Genomic DNA, 19,035 nt, shown 5'->3' on the forward strand with positions numbered 1-19,035 from the left:
GCCGGTTGCTGCTCTCTTTCCTGGGGCCAACCTACATTTCTCTGGCTGTGGTGTATATGCTTTAATTTTGTGTTAAGCTTACTTTTTAGCAGGTGGCTTCTTACTCTCTGGACCCAGCCTGCACCCTGTACTGAACTTTAAGTGTGTATTTCTTACTTTTGTTTTAAACTTGGTGTGGGCCTGCTCAGTCTCTGGAACTATGCCACACACTCCCTGCAAAATCTGTATTTCTTACTCATTATGTTAAACCTGTTCTCACCTTGTACTGTGACTGTGCTCCTGAATTCTTTCCTCTGACAGAGTCAAGAACCTGGTAAGAGGATGGGGTGGGTTGAGGCTGACTATTGGGTCCCCAAGATCCTTATCCAGCACCAAAACCATGAACAGCCTAAAGACCAGGAGAAAAATATAGCTTTAATTCTTATAAGGAAACCATAATTATTTTTTTTAATTTTTATAAGGAAATCATAATTAAATTTAGCAATGCACTTGCTTTATTAAAAGGAAAAGCCATGAACTCAGGATAAAAAGTACAAACAACAATAAAATAATAACATAACAAGGAAGAAAATACACACCTGGCATGTTAGGTTTTAGGTGAATAGAGTTTTTGTTTTAGCTCATAATTTCTGTTGCACAAAATCTAACAACTTCATGCTATTAGAATGATAAATAATCAGAAAACGCATCAAGAAATATAACTATCATGGAGCATTTTATGCATATGTAATAATTACAAGTATGTTTGGGTGTATATAAAACTATGATACTCCTTAGTTTTTAAAACTTCACAACTTATATTCCCATATGGGTAAGCTAGGTATTTCACACCTGACCTGTCTTTTATCAATAGTAGACATCAGCTGTAGAATCTAGAAGCATCTAGAAATAAGATCAATTATCCTTCGAATACAAGCAAAAATCTAAAAAATCCCCTGAGGCGTTCAGGACCCATCTCTCTCGACTGCCACAAGTCCCTGAAGTCACCATTTTTCTCCAAAATCCCAAATCCCATTTTGAAGAAAAAGCAGAGAAGAGGAATCTTCAGAACTGAAATGTTAAATCTATAGAAAATAATGATTTTCTTAAGTGGGCTGATTAAAATACTTTTTTTTAAGTTTCCAAGTTTGTTGGATTATATTTTTTTATTTTCCTTCTGTCCACATATCAAGTTGGTACCTGCAGGAAGAAGAGAAGCAAAGTTTCTTTACACATCCAAGTTGTAGTGCTGTCAGCTGTGTGACTAAATGCATTTATAAGGTAAATAAAACAAGAAGTGCTGTGGGTTGAATGTGTTCATGTGTTGGAAACTTCATCCCATTGTAACAATATTAAGAAGGTGGGAAATTCGATTATAGTATTTGAAAGGTGGTGGGGCCTTTAAGAAACGAATGGATCTTAAAGACTGTGCCCTAATGAATGGATTAACCCATTTATGGAGTAATGGGTTACTGGGTTAATGCATTGTCAGGGAGCAGACTGGTGGCTTTATAAGGAGAGTAAGTGAGCACATTAAAGGGCTCTGGCCATTCTCTCCATGTGCTACCCTAGATGCCACAGGACGCTGTAGAGAGTCCCCATCAAGAAGGCGGTCCTCACCAGATGTGCCCCCTGGACTTTGGATTTCCCAGCTTCCAAAACTGTAAAAACTAAAATGTATTTCTTTGTAAATTATCCAGTTTCAGCTATTCTATTATAAGCAACAGAAAACTGATAAATACAAGAAAGAGATCAAAAGAAGACAGAAAAGGACAAAGAAAAGAAGAAAAAATATAACAAATTCCATGAGTTTTGAGATCTGTTACACATCCTTTAACTCCAATTTCATCTTCTACAGATTGCTCTGTGTCTGTCTCACAGCTCATGCTCTAGCAGTCACGTCTATCTTTACCTATTTTGATGCCTTCCTCTATTCACCACACATTTTGTTATTTTGTGCTCTGTCTCCTTTGGGTCTCAACACATTCCAGAATCTCCTCTCCCTTTATGGCTTTCTCTTTGGCTACCTTTCAGTGGCTGGACTCTTCTCAAATCCTGACTATAATATTGATGACCAGTGATCAAGAGGCCTGTGCAGTGGGCTTCCAGTTGATAATGTTCCAAGGGAAACAGCTTTCTCAAAAGTAATTCTGGCAACTTATGAGTATGATATCAAAATAAGATATAAAATTCATTAATTTTGAGTTATTATTGGTAATGCTCTTTCTCCAGTGCATTTGACTAGAGAATAGACACTAAGGGAAAAGGAACAAAATGACTTTTTTGTTCTTGCCCAATGTGCAATTAAGCAGTTCCAAGAATCAGAAGTTGAAGGGCCACCATGCATCCCTTTGTTATTTTTCCACAAGTTCTTTCCAATAATTGGCTACAAGTTTGTGTAATAAAACCTTTCACTCTTCAGTGGACATTGACTCTACCCTTCACCCAAGACAGGAAATGGTAAGGTGGTCAGTGAATAGGGATGAGTGTGGAATGAAACTAGAGAGATGAAAAGGGCCAGATTTGCATAAACTTTAATGGACATTTTAGTGTGGGGGACTTTATTCTCTAGACAGAGGGGAAGAAATGAAAGTCTTTTAGGGAGGAGAAGGATATGGTGTTTTTGGCAATCAAAACATCCTTGTTGACCAGGACTAGCACGTAGTCACTGGGAGAACTTCTGCTGACAAAAAATCATTAGGGAGGACCATGTTAAAACCACTGCTTCATATAGAACCCAAACTGATGGAAAGGAGTGTACTTGTATTGCTACATGTGTCAAGGGCTAAGGGAAATATGAGGCTTGGGTATAAATTGTAGCTTTCCCTAGGATTTTCAGTAGTATACTGTGCTGGCTGTCATGGGATACTGTGGAATTTGACCTTTATCTGGTTTTCCAATGCATAAAAGATGCCAACTTTTGTAATAGTAAGAGTTCAGTTTTGAAAGATAAATCAGTATGATTTCAGAATGTGTGTACATGTGGGCAAATGGGTTGGGTACGTGTGCACATTTATGGGATATGTGCATACGTATGTGTGTGGTGAGTGTAGGCCTGGGTATATGTGTGCACGTGGTGTTTGTGTGTGTTAGTGTGTGTGTGTGTGTGTGTGTGTATGTGTGTGTTATGTGTATGTGCAAGTCTTCAGGAAGAGAATGGTAGACTATCCACCTGGAAACCTATCTGTGAAACCTTCAATCAAGAGATTTCACTAAGTTTCTAGGTGGGGAATCAAAATAATAAAAATGTGACCTGATTCAAAGATACTCATGCCTTTTATGTTGAGCTCATTTTTACTAAAACGTAATGAATGATTTGTGGGTTTTTGCAGCAGTACAATGACAGCTCTATACAGACTGTGCAAAGAAGGCAAGGGAACATTTTCTTATTCTGCCCATGTGATTCTGCACTTTAGTCTGATCAGATTGGTTCTCAGCAGAAACTCTTCAAAGACACAGTTCATTAGAGTCGCTCTCAAAACTCAAGGCCACGCTTCAAATACATCAGTGAGCTTGTTATTCTTTTGTACAATTTCTCTGTACATTAACTATGTCTGACAGTTAATTCTGTGACCCACATTCCATCAGCTCTGAACCTTATGTTCCTGCAGCAGTATCCTCTTGTTACAGTCATGTGTGTAATTTTACCCAGAAAATATTTAGGCCCACAAGGAAAAGAAGAAAGAAAGTCATGGAGCTCACTGCTTAGGGAGGCTACAGAGTAACCTGTTCTACAGTTCCTTTTGGGAGGAGACCAGTAATGCTTCCAGGAAAAATGAAAAAGAAAAAAAGAAAAAGGCAGTTGATTAGGAATTCTTCAACACAAAACATCTGTTCTAAAACATTCTGCACTTCAGTGACAACAGGAAATTTCAGGGTCTGAAGTTCGGTCTTTAAGTTATATAAATGCTCTGCAAATGACAATTATGACATATAATCCAAAAGAGAGTATCATTCATGACTCGCAGATGGTGGTGAATATTGAGGATGGAAGAGAAGGAGAGGTGCATGGGGAATAATCTTTCACAAGAACACTAAAATCACTTTTTATTCTTCTTGTAACCTCCACATAAGAAAGAATAAAAATAAACCATTTCCTCAAGTAGATTTTGGCATAATTGAAGCCTGTTCTTATGAAAACCTCATATGTGCTCTGAATGGTCATATTAAGTATCAGAAGTCCTGCTCCCAACTTGGAATTTGTGCTTAATTTTCTGTTCTGAGAATCTGCCTTTTTACTAAATAGAGCTTCACAAAAGCTAAGACATTATCGTGAACTTTGTTTTCAATGCGTCATCACATGTAAGTTGTTTGCAAATAAGAATTATGTGTTCACAAGCCCTAATTCTCTTTCTTTATTTACACCTTTAATCTTAGCACATTTGCTCTGGAGGTCTCCAAATATGACTGGCCTTACTAGGTCTTACCCTAATGCTGCTAATGCTTACATCTGACAGTCAACTATCCCAGTGGGAAAATAATATCTACTTCTTTTATAAATGGCCATTTAGCACTGACCCACGACAGTATTTCCCATAATCTGCCTTCTGTAAGCCACCTGCATCCATCAGCAAATCTCTTTGGGATGAATCTTCAATCAACTAGAATATCACAAATGCCAGCTTTCCTACATCTGCTATATTTGTCATCCATTTCTAATCTTGGTCTTTATAGTTCACATTTATTCATGTTTAGTGCATTTCCATTTACTATTAAGTAAAATACTTAACATACTTAATACTATTTCTTAATACAAAAGATTATAAACTGAAGCAGCAATTATTTTAATATTGAAATTCTGTCGAAATACATGCCCCATATGAAGGTTCACATACCCTGTGATGTATCTCCTTGGTGACCTCAACCTTCAGAGATTTGTGTTCTCTCCAAGTGCTTTTTGTATTTATGGCTCCCATCATAAATTTAATCACATATATTTAAACTCCATAGTTGTTCTCTGTGTAAATTATTTCCCCAGCAGTGCTTAATCTCCTTGTCAGTAGGATCTATATTATTCTTCCTCAGTATCATGTAAAGTGCCTAGAATACTACTCAGCAGGTACTCAAAATTATTGATAGATTTGATTTGGTAATGTCACAAAAGGGAAATGGTAAAGGATATTTAATATCTTCAATTATTAGATTTCTAGACTTGGGTTCTTATTTGCGTGTAAGTTACTAAACTGTAAACTCTTGGGAATCAGAGGAAATGCGTTCTGTTGACACATGTACTCACCATCTATCTTGGTGCCTTGTAGGTTAGAATGTAAGCTTAGTGAAGTCAGGGGTGTTGGCTCTTCTGTTACCCTACAACTTGTCACATGGTATGGCGCCGAGACAAATGTTTGTTGAATGAAAGAAGCAAAAGTTGTATCAGCTGATTTCTGGGATGTTGTCTCAGCCCATATTCCTCTTTTCTGCAAACACTCCCTCCCTAACCACAGATAAGCCCCATAGGCAATCATGCCTTTTCCATTTTGGCTATAACTGTTTGGTCCACAGTATACACCTGATTTGAACCAACCAGTCAGATTCTCCCTTTTTCTTAGTGAAACATTAGTTGGAGACACTGGAGTATGTTATAGTAACTAATGCTGGCAGCCGAGGTGAATTGCAGGGCTGGGACAGCCACAGGCTGTCATGGCTACTGATGGCACAACTCTCAGTCATGATGGCACTGAGGAGAAGAGAAAGATCTGTGGAGAGAGACCAGTGGAACAAATGCCAAGAAGAGGAGAGTCATGGGCCAGGATGAAGAAACTTTTGCCCACAGCCCTTATTGGTCCTGTCTCTAATACCTCGGAAGATTGACTCAGCTCCTACCTTTAGTTTCCAGGAGTCATTCCTGATTATTAATAAGCTAGCTCTTGGGGATTCCTTTTATTATGTTACTGAAAATATTTTGCTAATTCAAAATATTCAATAAAAAGTGTATAACAGAGATTGAATTGAGAAAACAGCAAAGGGGCTTTTAACTAATAGTGAGAGGACTTGACCCCCAGGGTCAGCTCTACCATAGGTATAACTAAGTGAATATCACAGTTTCCTCATTGGAGAGCTGAGCCTGCTGGACCAGATGACATTCAAGGATGCATCTATCCACCAACTTTTGTGATCCTGCCATGGCACCAGTTAGTTCTAGGAAAATTATAACATTCAATTAGCCAAATACTTGCAAACACCCAGCCACTTTTGTGAGGAAATACCTAAATATTTATAGCATTTCTTAGTTTTTACCTAAATGGTTTATGTTAAATTGGTGCCATTTCTTTTCAAATTCATTTTTTAGCTCTTCATATTTATGTTTCACCAGACTTTATTTCTTTTATTCTGGGATCTTTCCAAATAACATTCATGAAATCAAAATTATGTTTAAATAGGCTTTTCTAAGCCATGTGCATGGAACACCTGTCTTTTTCATATCTACAGAAGGCTCTCTCTCATTAAAAATTTAATATCACAATTTTATGTTCTTTTGTTCTGAATATAAAAGTAGCTTTCCCAATGACATTTCAACATTTACAATATTTTTTGGGCATATGCAAATGTGAAAAATTTCAAAAAAAAAAACTTGGTACAAGGCCCTGATAGCAAACATTGGGGGGAAAAAACAAACAAACAAAAAACAAATATTTAACAAGTATTTATTACCACATCCAACTCTAAATCTTTTCACACTTGCTTCTATATAGCTGGATGATGGTTTGTTACATTAAATTACAGTTGTTAAACACTGAGAAAAAACACATTTTGAACTCATAATTCATTCTACACTTTCTCCTGTTTTGCAGCTGCAGAGTATATCCCCTGACCCAAATTAAATAGTATGCCTAAGATTATATTTATGTTACACAACAACACTGTCTGCTTCAAAAACTGTTTTAAACATTCTCTCATAACTTAGCCCAAGTGCAGAATATTAATTTTGCAGTTATCTATGATCATATCATATGTTCCTCCATGAAAACTCATTTTAAAAGGTGGTAGAATTATTGTTCTGAATCTTAACTCATTCCTAGAGTCACAATGTCAGCACAGTGACCTAATCTATAGCAGGCTACCATATGTACCTGGCATAGGTGACCATGCATCCCTGTGTTCAGATACACATAGGTAGTTAAGGAACCTATGCATAGTCATAAGCAAGTCTCTAGCTGGTAGAAACAACCAGTCTGAGTATCCTGACTCGTTTCAGTGGAGCTAAATAGTTCCAAGGGTGGCTGACAGAAACCATGTGGGAAGAACGGGTTGACAATGATGGATGGGGAGGAAAACCTAGAGCCATGTTAAAACGAGAACTCAAAGAAATCAACAAACATGTATAAAGAACAACAAATCATTTAGTTAGTTTGGCTGGGTTAGATGTTGCATGAAGTGGTAAGTAGTAAATAAATCTGGACATTTAGATCAGAACCAGATTACAGGAGGCCACCATGGCCACTCAACGGATGTTCCTTTTATGCCAGCACTAGAGTGGCCAATGATATAGGCAGCTGACATCAACTGGTCATCCTGGCTTTATATGTCATATGGAGATCTTCACACTTCGTGCTCACTTCCACATGTTCACCACAGATGTCAATTTCTCAATGGATCTCTTTGTCCTTGATCTTCCAATATTTTTTATTCCCAGCCAAGCCATGCTTGTTGGTCCCTAAGTTAAATGAGTATATTCTTACTTTAAGCCATTTTTCTATCTGCACAAAATGAATAACATGATGTATTACCTGAAACTTAGTCAATGAGAGGATTTCCTTTCAGTGTTGTTTCCAAGTCCACCCTGAGTGGGGCTTGAGTACTGCATCAGGTCATTTCATTTGGCACATACACAGATGACCCATCCATCAAAAAAATCTTGACCTTTTCTTCCATCTTCCATCAGCTGTTCATATGGAAACCTCTACGTGGCCACAGGTGTGAGTGGAAGTAGAGGCACTAGTAAAATGTGATGGATGGCATGTGAGTGTCAGTCACCTGCATATCCAGCTTACTTGTGCTCTCTGTCCTTGCTACTGCCTGATACCAGCTGTGCTCCTTCCATTTTTCCATGGATTATTGCAGGGCCAGCTCAATACAATGGTTTGAGGGGTCTGATAGACCCAGCTCATGGTGGACATCCTGGGACACACTGTCAGCTAATGCCACATGGTCATTTTATCTTCTCTCTCAGATCTCAGCAATTTTTTTTGTGGTGTCAAAATTCTCTGTCAGCAATGCCATAACTTGCTCCCACACCCTAAGTGAATATGTGGTGATTATCTTCTGGGCCTTGGCATAAATCATACAGCATTTTTTTCCATTACAGCTACCTTTATCACCACAGGGACTGTTAGCTTGTATGGACCGAGTAGGAAGGCTGCTTGCAAAGCAGCCTGTACCTGCTACAGCATACTCAGCTTCTCTGTACCTTATTCAAGTCTGGCATCCTTTGCTATCATGTGATAAATTGATTGAGGCAGTTACCAAGTATGACTTACGCTGCCTCCAGAACCTGTAGAGAACTATCAGAGTTTGGTCTTCTCTCTTAGCAGTGAAAGGAGATAGATTGTCTGAGATCACTGGGTCCCTAAAATCTTCTCCACCATGTTAATCTCCTGAATCTTCTTAGGTTCGTGGGTCCCACCCCATGGTGTACTTGTGTCTCATAAAGGGTTCCAATGTTCTTGCCACTTCTTGAGCATCTGTTCCAATTAATATGATGTCCTAGACATAGTGGATTAAGGTGATGTTCTGCAAAATGATCCTACTCATTTCAGATTACATTAAGGTAGAGGGTAAGTGAGTTAACATAGCCCTCAGTTAAAGACCATCTTGCCCATCTCATGTGAATGTGAACTGCTTCTGACCCTCTGTTCTGGTATGGATGAAAAGCAAACATTCACCATATCAATGATTGCACACCAGGTACCTGAAGTTGTACTAATATGCATTACAGTTACACCACAGCAGCACTGTTACTCGGTTGAGTTACAGTAGTCATTCATCAGGATCAACCTGTTTTTTTTTTAAATGCCAGATTGGTAAATTAAAGGAGGTTATTATGGGGACCCTGCAACTTTTATGTCTTTAAACATGACAGTAATCTTTTATATTAACTCAAGAATACAATATTCCTTATGTTTTATTTATCTTAGCCAATAAAATAATAGTTTCAGAGGTTCTCCTGACTCTTCACAATGTGATAGCTCCTACCCATAAGCCCAGTGATTACTCATTCCATTAAGATGTACGGGAAAGAGGAAATGACCACTGAGTAGGTCCGTGGACCCAGTGGGTCCTCTATGAGAAAGAACTAGGCCAGAGTTCCATCTATTACCTGGCTCCATCATGTCCCCACCCTAAAAGAGGATCCACAATGATGCTTAAGCTTCCCAAGTACCAATTTCAAAATGGACCTTCATTCAATAGTCTTCAGAATATTTGGGTCTCTCCCCTTTACTCAATGTAAAGTTATACAGATAAAGGCTGTAGATCCTTTCTGGAAAGGACTGGAGGAATCATCATTGATTTTTCATTTTGACCCATATTTTCCTTCATTGTCTAAGTTCCATAACTGAGGTCTAGAAACTGTTCGAGGGACTGCCTCCCAGTCACCCAGCCTTTGTTTTGGTGACAGTTCGATTAATACCCTTGTTGGTTGACTATATATTTTGTTTCTGAAAATGTGTTTTATTAAGCATGTCTAGAGCTCTTTGGAGGTCAGAACTCCCTACAGACATTTTCACATAGATATGCATTAGTATTATTTTGCCCTCTTAGTTCGTTTCGTGTTGCTATAACAAAATACCACAGCCTAGGTATTTATAATGAACAAAAATTTATTGACTCACAGTTCTGGAGGATGGGAAGTCTAATATCAAGGAGCTGGTGTCTTGCAAGGGCCTTCTTGCTGCATCATAACATGGCAGAAGGCATCACATGGTGGAAGAATAAAGGGAGGGTGAGAGAGAGAACAAGAGGGGTGAACCCACTCCCACGATAACAAACCAACTACCCCAATAATGGCATTTGTCCATTATTGAAGGCAGAGCTTTCATAACCTAAATACCCCTCAAAGGTCCCACCTGCCAATACCATCACAATAGTAATTAAATGTCCATATAAGCTTTGGAGGAGACAAACATTCAAACCATAGCACCCTCCTTGCAACTGATAGATGAAGACTGCCATATAGCTTGTGTTATTTCAGGGTTCTATAAACGCAATTGCTATCAGGGTACCCAGCAGCTCCTACTACCAGAATATTTAATCCTATTCCATACCCTTTTCTTATCCAACTTTTTATTCTATCCCTCTTGACCCAGCACTCTCAGTATCTGGGCCTATATCTACTCCCCCTGCTCCTGCTGCTCCTTTAGACCAGGCGGCAATTTGGCGTACAGTCTTCCTCCTTTCTTCATAGACCCAGCATTTTTCCAGGCAGGTCAAGAAGAGAGGCCAAATTAGATCCCGAGGGAGAAGCATGTGGTCTCAAAAGGCAGAAGCCTTTGCAATGTCTTGGAGAAAGGGAAGAATTATAGCTTTTCAAGGTAAGAGTGTTTCTGCAGGACTAAAAGTTTCAGGGGAATCTGGGGACTGGAGGCACTAAGGACATTGATCTAGATATTTCTATTCCAAGTATAAGGGTCTCACTCCTTCAGAATCAGGCTCTTGATCTTGGCTTACCAGATCCACAAATGTTGAGGATTCAACCCTGTCTGGAGCTCTGCCATTTGCACAAATAAGACCTAAGCTGGATTCTCATCTTTTTCTGCCCTCTGGCTGCACGAGTTGAGTCTCTTTATGCGCTACAATAATATTTGTCTGTCCCTCATGCTTTCACTAATTTTGGTGTTATTTGCCTTCAGCTTTTGATTATATTCCTTCATTACATTGATGATCCCCAGCAATAGCCATCCCATTCCACATAACTATCACCTCCTCCAAACCCATAAAACACCTGACATAGAGTGCACATCAGCAGGGTCCCTTCCATTGTGAAAGCTGAATGTCTATACCACAGACACATGCCATGGCCTATCAGTGCTCCATCTTCCACAGTAATAAGATTTTCATTACCAGCCAGTCACTGGGTAATCCAAATTGAAAGCCCCTTTCGAAGTTGGCCTCCTATCACAACAGTTGGCACCATCATAAATAAGATTCCCATAAAACAGGTATATTGAGTCTCTGAGGTTTGCATGTGTGTGGTTTATTCAGGAGAAAGGGTGAGAAGAGTAGGACTGGGCAGGCAGAGAGATTGAATTGTGATGAAATTTCAATGGGAGCTTCAGCTGGATATTATAGGGAGCTGTGGAGTTAGGGAGATTTTGGCCTGTTTCAATTCAGAAAAAAAGCTGTATTAGTCCATTTCTGTTGCTTATAACAAAATATACAGAACTGGATATTTTATAAAGAAAAATAAATTTATTCCTTGCAGTTTCTGAGAAACACAGCTTGTGAACGTCTTGGTGGTGGCGACAGTGATGGCAGGGTATCACATTGCAAGATGGCAGAAACACAGCAAGAAACAGAGAGTTTCCCATTCACTCTTTTTAAAGCCCTCAGGACCACATCCCTGAACACCATTTTTAATCCATTGCCTACGGTATGATCCCACAATCTAATCACCTCTTCAAGGCTCCACCTTTCAACAACCATAATAGGATTTCCTGCCATCTTAACAGTCATAGTGGGGGCTAAGTTTCTAATATACAAAACTTGGGGGACACAATGCAAGCTTCAGTGAGTTTTGGGGGGACATAATCCAATCCACTATAGAAGTCACATCTTGTACTCATATATCAATTTATTGGACGTGGGTTGCCCCCAGGAAGCAGACATAAACTTGGGCAAAGCAGGTTCCTTCAGCTGAGGGCAGTTTCTAGAGAGGAATTCAGCTGTGAGCAGTCAGCAGACAAGACAGAGAAAACAAGCAGCTGTGAGAATGAATGCCTAATTTCTGAAGCAAAATCTGGTTAGCACACCACAACAGGATAAAGTCCTCATCCAATTCAAGGAATGTTTCTCTAAATTTGGTGTTGATTAATTATTTTGCTGTGGTTAAGCTCATACAGCCCACTTAAAGGCTCTTGTATCTAGGCCATATCACTTCTCTGCCCTAAACCTATCCTGACACAGTGAAAGAGAAGCTTGTTTTTGATCCCCTCCTACACTCTGTTAACAAAATTGGACAAATAAGATTTAAAAGACATGCCAAATTTAGCCTTTATATAGCTCTGCTAAAGGCTATTAGCTGATTACATAATTAAGGAACATCTGTTCTTTGCAATTTAAAGACAGTCTCATGAAGACTTCAAGTTCAAGTTCAAGACCCATAGTAGGCAAGAAAAAAAGTATTTTGGAGGACAGACCTCACATCTCAAATTCATAAGACATAAGTGACTGGTTATTTATAAAGCCAGATCACATTTCCCAATGCAAGTCAATAATTTACTTATTGACCACAATGGATAAGATATTATGGGTAGACAGACACCACATGGCAGGACACTAAGTCTTTGCTTTAACAAAATTATTTATATAGAAGGAAAACATTAGTTTATTCAATCAACCTGTTTTGACTAGTGTTCAAATGCCAGTCACTGTCTAGACAATTTAGATGACACAGAAATAAACATATGACCTCTAAGTTTGCAATTAATTTGGATATCTAGAAAACATAAAACTAATTAATACATGTGACAAGAAAGTAGGTAGTGTAGAAAATGTACAAATAAAATAGCAGGCAGGATGGGAGTGGGGCAAATTAATTTCAACTTCAGTCACTTATGACATACTTCACAGTCATTATCAGCATCCATCAAAGAAATTTCTAGATAGAAGTTCACAGATAACTATGGGATGTAACAGCCAAGAAAGACCATCACACAGACATGTATGGGTAAGCAGCTCTTGAAGGCAGTAATCAATACCAGAAATTGAAAGAAATATGCTTATAAAAGAACGCAACCAAAAGGAATCAATGTCTTTAATACTTCTGCATGTCCTCTTTCAGCATAGTACCGGCATACAAAGAGACACACAGACCAATGGAACAGAACAGAGAACCCAGAAATCAATCCCTGTACCTACAGCCAACTGATTTTTGACAAAGGCACCAATAGAAGAAAATTGGGGAAAAGACAGCCTCTTCAGTAAATAGTGCGGAGAAACTGGATATCCATGATATCCATATGTAGAAGAATGAAATTACACACGTACCTCTCTCCATAGAGCAAAATCAACTCAAAACGGATTAAAGACTTAAGTATAAGACCTGAAACTATAAAACTCCTAGAAGAAAACAGGGTAAACACTTCAAGATGAAGGACTGGACAAAGACTTTATGAATAGGACCACAAAAGCACAGGAAACAAAAGAAAAAAATAAATGGGATTATATCAAATGAAAAAGCTTCTGCACAGCAAAGGAAATAACAGAGTGAAAAGACAACCTGCAGAATGGATTTAGAAACTGTACATCTGGCGAGGGTTTAATATCCAGATTATACAAGGAGCTCAAACAACTTAACAGTAAAAAAGCAAATAATCTGATTAAACAATGGATAAAGGAGCCAAACAGACATTTCTCAAAGGAAGGCATATAAATGGCCAATAGGTACATGAAATAATGTTCAACATCACTAATCATCAGAGAAACACAAGTTAAAACCACATTGAGGTATCATCTCACCCCAGTTAGACTGGATATTATCAGAAAGAGAAAGAAATGCTAATGAGGATGCAGAGAAAGTGGAACCCTTCTACACTGCTGGTGGGACTGTAAATTAGTACAGTTTATTAATACATGTTTATCACAGATCTATTTACAATAGCCAAGCTATGGAATAAACCTAAATGTCCATCAACAGACTACTGTGTAGGAAAATGTGATATATATATACACAATGGAATAATACTACTCAGCCATTAAAAAGTGTGACATTCTACCATTGGCAGCCACATGAATGAACTTGGAGAAAATTATGTTAAGCCAGGTACAGAAAGAGAAATACTGCATGTCCTCACTCATAAGTGGGAGCAAAGACAGAGAGAGAGATCGAGCCAGAGAGAGAGAGAAAGGGAGAAAGAAAGAAAAGAAAGAACGGAAGAGAAAGAAAGGAGGAAAGAAAGAAAGGAGGGAGGGAGGGAAGGAAGGAAGGAAGGAAGGAAGGGAAGAGAAAGAAAGAAAGAAAAAGAGAGAGAGAGAAAGAAAGAAAGAAAGAAAGAAAGAAAGAAAGAAAGAAAGAAAGAAAGAAAGAAAGAAAGAAAGAAAGAAAGAAAGAAAGAAAGAAAAGAAAGGAAAGAATGAAAGAAAAAAAGAAAGGAAGAAAGAAAAAAGAAAGGAAGAAAGAAAGCAATCACAATAATATGTTGAACTTTCAGGAGAGAACAGAACTGTGATTGCTAGAGGTGGGAAAGCAGAGGGGTTAAGGAGAAAGTGGTTAATGGACGTAAAGAATGACAACGTTTTGTAATGGTGAATATACTAGTTATTCTAATTTGATCATCCCATATTGTACACAAATATTGATGGTCAACTCTGTACCCCACAAATATGTATAATCAATTATGTTCCAATAAAAAAAAATATTTAAAAAAATCTGGCATGTATTTGTTTGGTCTCTATTGATAAATGTATGGCAGTTTTCAGATGGGTTAAGATACCAACCATCTGAAATATAGGTCACTGACAACAGGTGAACCAGAAAATCAATACCTTATACCTGAAGAAGTATTGATTTGTTTAATACCAAGGGAAAAATACAACTCAACCAAAAGTTGAGTAGAAAATAAACTTTATACTATACCCAAAGATGGCAGTACATGAGCTCTAAAACTACAGAGAAAAACTATTACCAGAGGAATTTAAGCAAATCAAAGTCTGAGATACTTATGTGCAGGTACTGATAATGAATGATTACATCATATTTCATTTACTTATTGGCTAATTGTTACATTTCATCTCCACAAAATTTATTAGTGCAGCAGACTGCAGATTATACATGTCTCAGACAATGAAGTATGAATTATCAAAGATAAAATAAATATTTCTGTGGAAAAATATGCATATTTATGTCATTCCTAAAATGTTGCATTCAGCCCTAAAAAGGGCAAATAAAAGCATGTGTTCTTATTTTCTGTTGACCCTAATAGTATTTTTTTATATGTGAGTTGTTTTAATTGCCTGTTTGTTTTCTGAGCCTTTACTGAGTTTTCTTTATTTAAGAGATCCAATCTTGTCTTGCCTGAATAATCAAGACCTACTTCAAACATTGGACATAGTTTAGTTCTTGGGACAAATGGAGGGTTTATGAGTATCCATTTAAATACTTAAATGGAGGGTTTTTATAAGTATCCATTAAATATGTTTATAATTTAAAACCAACATAGAGATTATATACACACACAAACACATACATATGATCAGAAAACAGAATAGATATGTGTGTGTATATATACATATACTTTTTTCTGATTCAAAAATATTGAAAATTACAGTAAAAATGAGTAATTTTAAAAGCAACAAATAAACACCAATTGAACTGAGTCTGCTTTTGTTACTTTTCGTCTACTAACTGAATCTGCCCATATCCAAAGGTACCAACTCACATTTTCTTTTCTAATTTACTGAAACATCTAGCAATTCTATTATACCCCCGACCTTGAGAAGAAATATCCGAGCAGCCAGTGTAGCTGTAAAATACACCAGTTAAAATGTACTCCTCGCTGAGAGTACCTCAATTTCTGAGAAAACTTTTAAATGCATTTATGAAAGTGTTTATTCAAGGTTAAACGCTAAGGAAGAAAAGCAGTCAGCACTGAAATTCCTCAGAGCATGTTTGACATGTCTGTGATAAAGGGTGATTATCCTTGACTTTACGTTATGTATCCTGATTATAACTTTCATAATGTGACTGTTGAATAAATTCTCCAAATTAGCAAGACTCCTCAAACAAAGACAGGTTTGAATCTGTATTTCGTTCACTTGCTTGAATGTTCTGATTATACTCTCAGCAAATCTCAAATCCTGAACCCAGTTCGAGTTTGAATGAAACATAAATTTTATAATAACTATAACTTTAAAAATTAACTATAGTGTAAGAGACAAGTTAAAAAGTAAAACCAAACAGCACTTCTGTAAATAGGTCTCATTAATTTTAATTGAATTTTTAATTTATTCTTTCCACATTCACAGCAAAATTACAAAGCTTCATGCTCTTAAGCTCTGTCTACTTGAAGGAGAAGGCACTCCGGGGCGAGGGCGCGTGTGTGCACACGTGAGTGTGTGGCCAAGGAGGTGGGGACAGCCGAGGGACAGTCTCGAGCCCTTGGACTCCACTTGCTGTTCTATTCTTTCTCTCCCAGGCCTACCTGTTGGTAGTGGGCATTATATTTTCATTCATTTCCAAGTCTTTTAGAACTTTAGGGTTGGGAGTAGTGGGAAAAGCAGGAAAGTGGAAGGGAGGAGGATAGTAGCAGAAGAGCAGGAGGTGGACATGGGGATGCAGAAGAGGATTAACCTGGAGTTAAGGAACAGAGCCCCGGAGGAGGTGACAGAGTTAGTTCTTGATAATTGCCTGTGTGTCAATGGGGAAATCGAAGGCCTGAATGATACTTTCAAAGAAGCAGAGTGTCTGAGTGTGTCCTGGCAGAGAAATGTCCAAATATCAGCCACCTCAATCTGAAGCTCTGCAAAATCTTCAAAATTGGAGAAGTCTTGAACTGTTTAACTGTGAGATCACAGAGAGATTACAAATCTGGAAGATTATAGAGAAAGTATCTGTGAACTGCGGCAGCAAATCACGTGCTTGGATGGATTTGATCAGGAGGACGATGAAGCGGCCGACTCTAGGAAGGGATGATGAAGGTGGAGACGATGGGGAAGAGGAAGAGGAAGAGGAAGCTGGTCCACCTGGAAGACATGAGGAAGAGGAGGAGGAAGGCTCAGAACTGGGGGGGGGGGAGGGAGTGGGTCTGTCACACTTAATGACAGAGGAAACTCAGGATGACGTCGACGATGATTCCTGTGTTGACGAAGAGGAAGAGGAAGAAGGTCTTTGAGGGGAGAAGAGCAAAAGAGGTGCTGAAGATGATGGAGGGGAAGAAGGTGACCAGACCCTTCTAAGGTCCCTGATGTCTTGGATGTGCAGCAGAGTGACCACGTCTTCCCTTCTTCACCTATCGTAGCTGTCCCTACAGAAGATAATGTGTCACATTTTGTAGGAAAAGTGCGGTTTTACTATTTTTTGCCTCATCTTTCCAAATAAGATTTAGGAGTCTATTAATGATCGTATTGTATGTAGAGAACAATTTTCATTGACCCCTATATTGAAATTACTTAACAATTTATTTAGAATCTTAATTTTTCTAATTCAAGCTCATGGTATTAGTCATTTATAGCCCATAATTAAAACATGACTACTTTTACACAGGTGTAGTATGATGTATTTCATTCATAAGGCTTTATTTGTTGACGGTTTTATTTTTATTGAAAGATAATTGATTATATATATTTGTGGGGTAAAGTATTGAATATCAATACATGTGTACAATATGTGCTGATCAGATCAGGAGAATTAGTACACTCATGTTTACAAAACATAATCAATCTTTGTTATCCTTAACGAGTTTCTTGCTAACTCCCCTCTCCCTGCCCCTTTCCCACCTCTAATAACCACATTTCTGTTCTTTTTTCTTTTTTTGAAAGTTTAATGTATTATGTAATTCTTTCTTTCTTTCTTTCTTTCTTTCTTTCTTTCTTTCTTTCTTTCTTTCTTTCTTTCTTTCTTTCTTTCTTTTTCTTTCTTTCTTTTGCTCCCACTTATAAGTGAGGAAGTACATTATAGTTCTTTCTGTTCCTGGCTTATTTCACTTAACATAATTTTCTCTAAGTTCATAAATGTGGCTGCAAATGGTAGAATTTCATTCTTTTTATGGCAGAGTAGTATTCCATTAGGTTTTAAAGATATTTATAAATTAACTGAAATCACAGTCAGCTGTAATAAGAAATGACAGTCTCTTGAATGATAAGTCGGTTATTCTTTTAGAGGTGATCCAGAGATTAATTTTTTTTTTTTTGCCTAAGGGTATTAGGGTGCTTTTTTGTCTCATGAGTGAAGCAGAATAGTAAAGGTTATATTCAGAGATATAACTAATGGATTTTGTGGAGGTTCTATTCAGTAATTACAGTGCATGGATTTTGTCATGACTGATAAGATTTTATTTTTTAAGGAAAAATTGTTTATCCTAAGTCCAGAGACATGCAAGTGAGCCCATTCTTCAGGCTGCATTGTGACATGCCAGTAGCCTCCTTGCAGCTAAAGGTGGCCATGTAACAGTTTTTACTCATGGAACTTAACATAAGTTAACATTTCCAACAGGAAGAGAAAGAGAGGCTGGCAAGGTGCTTCCTCCTAATGCCTTTTTCTTGCCGTTAATATGGAGATAATTGCTGGAGCTGCAGAGAGCTTGGCTATAGCATCATTGACCCACTAAATCAAAGTCAATGATTTCCTTCTGATGGACTTATATGAGAAGCATATTTCCCGTTTGCATAAGCCATTGTTGTAGCATTTTCTTTTTCTTTGACTGAAAATACATATTGCTGAAGTAATTCTTTACATAATGGTGTTGCACTTTCTTGCTTTATAGTCTTATATAAAACATATAGGTTGATAAATGATAGATGGATAGATAGATTATAAACAAATAGTATGATAAAAATAAATACATAGTAATAAATACATAGCATACACAGCATACTTAGCGATACACAGCATGAATAGCAATAAAGGGAGTGGTCTCTGAATTCACACTACCTGGGTTTAATTCTATGCTCCATTACTTCATATTTGTTCAACCTTACATAGATTAGTGCCTTTTCCTGTACTTCAGTTTTCTATATTTTATAATGGATTTTATAAAAAAATTTAAATGCATTTTACAACACTAATTACTCAAAGTTGTTTTAAGAATGAACACATAAAACCCTGAAACTTAGTAAGCATTGAACTAAAGGCAACATAGACCATTTACTTTTAATTTTCCTCTATAACATAAAATGTAAGAAAAT

At 37.7% G+C, this 19,035-nt stretch overlaps 1 pseudogene; it reads left to right on the forward strand.

Annotated features, from left to right (window-relative positions):
- Positions 1–16,459: 16,459 nt before the first annotated feature.
- On the forward strand, positions 16,460–17,150 carry LOC134370410 (acidic leucine-rich nuclear phosphoprotein 32 family member E-like; annotated as a pseudogene).
- Positions 17,151–19,035: the final 1,885 nt, after the last annotated feature.

The sequence above is a fragment of the Cynocephalus volans genome, chromosome 2 (genome assembly GCF_027409185.1).
Source record: "Cynocephalus volans isolate mCynVol1 chromosome 2, mCynVol1.pri, whole genome shotgun sequence".
Lineage (NCBI taxonomy): Eukaryota > Metazoa > Chordata > Mammalia > Dermoptera > Cynocephalidae > Cynocephalus > Cynocephalus volans.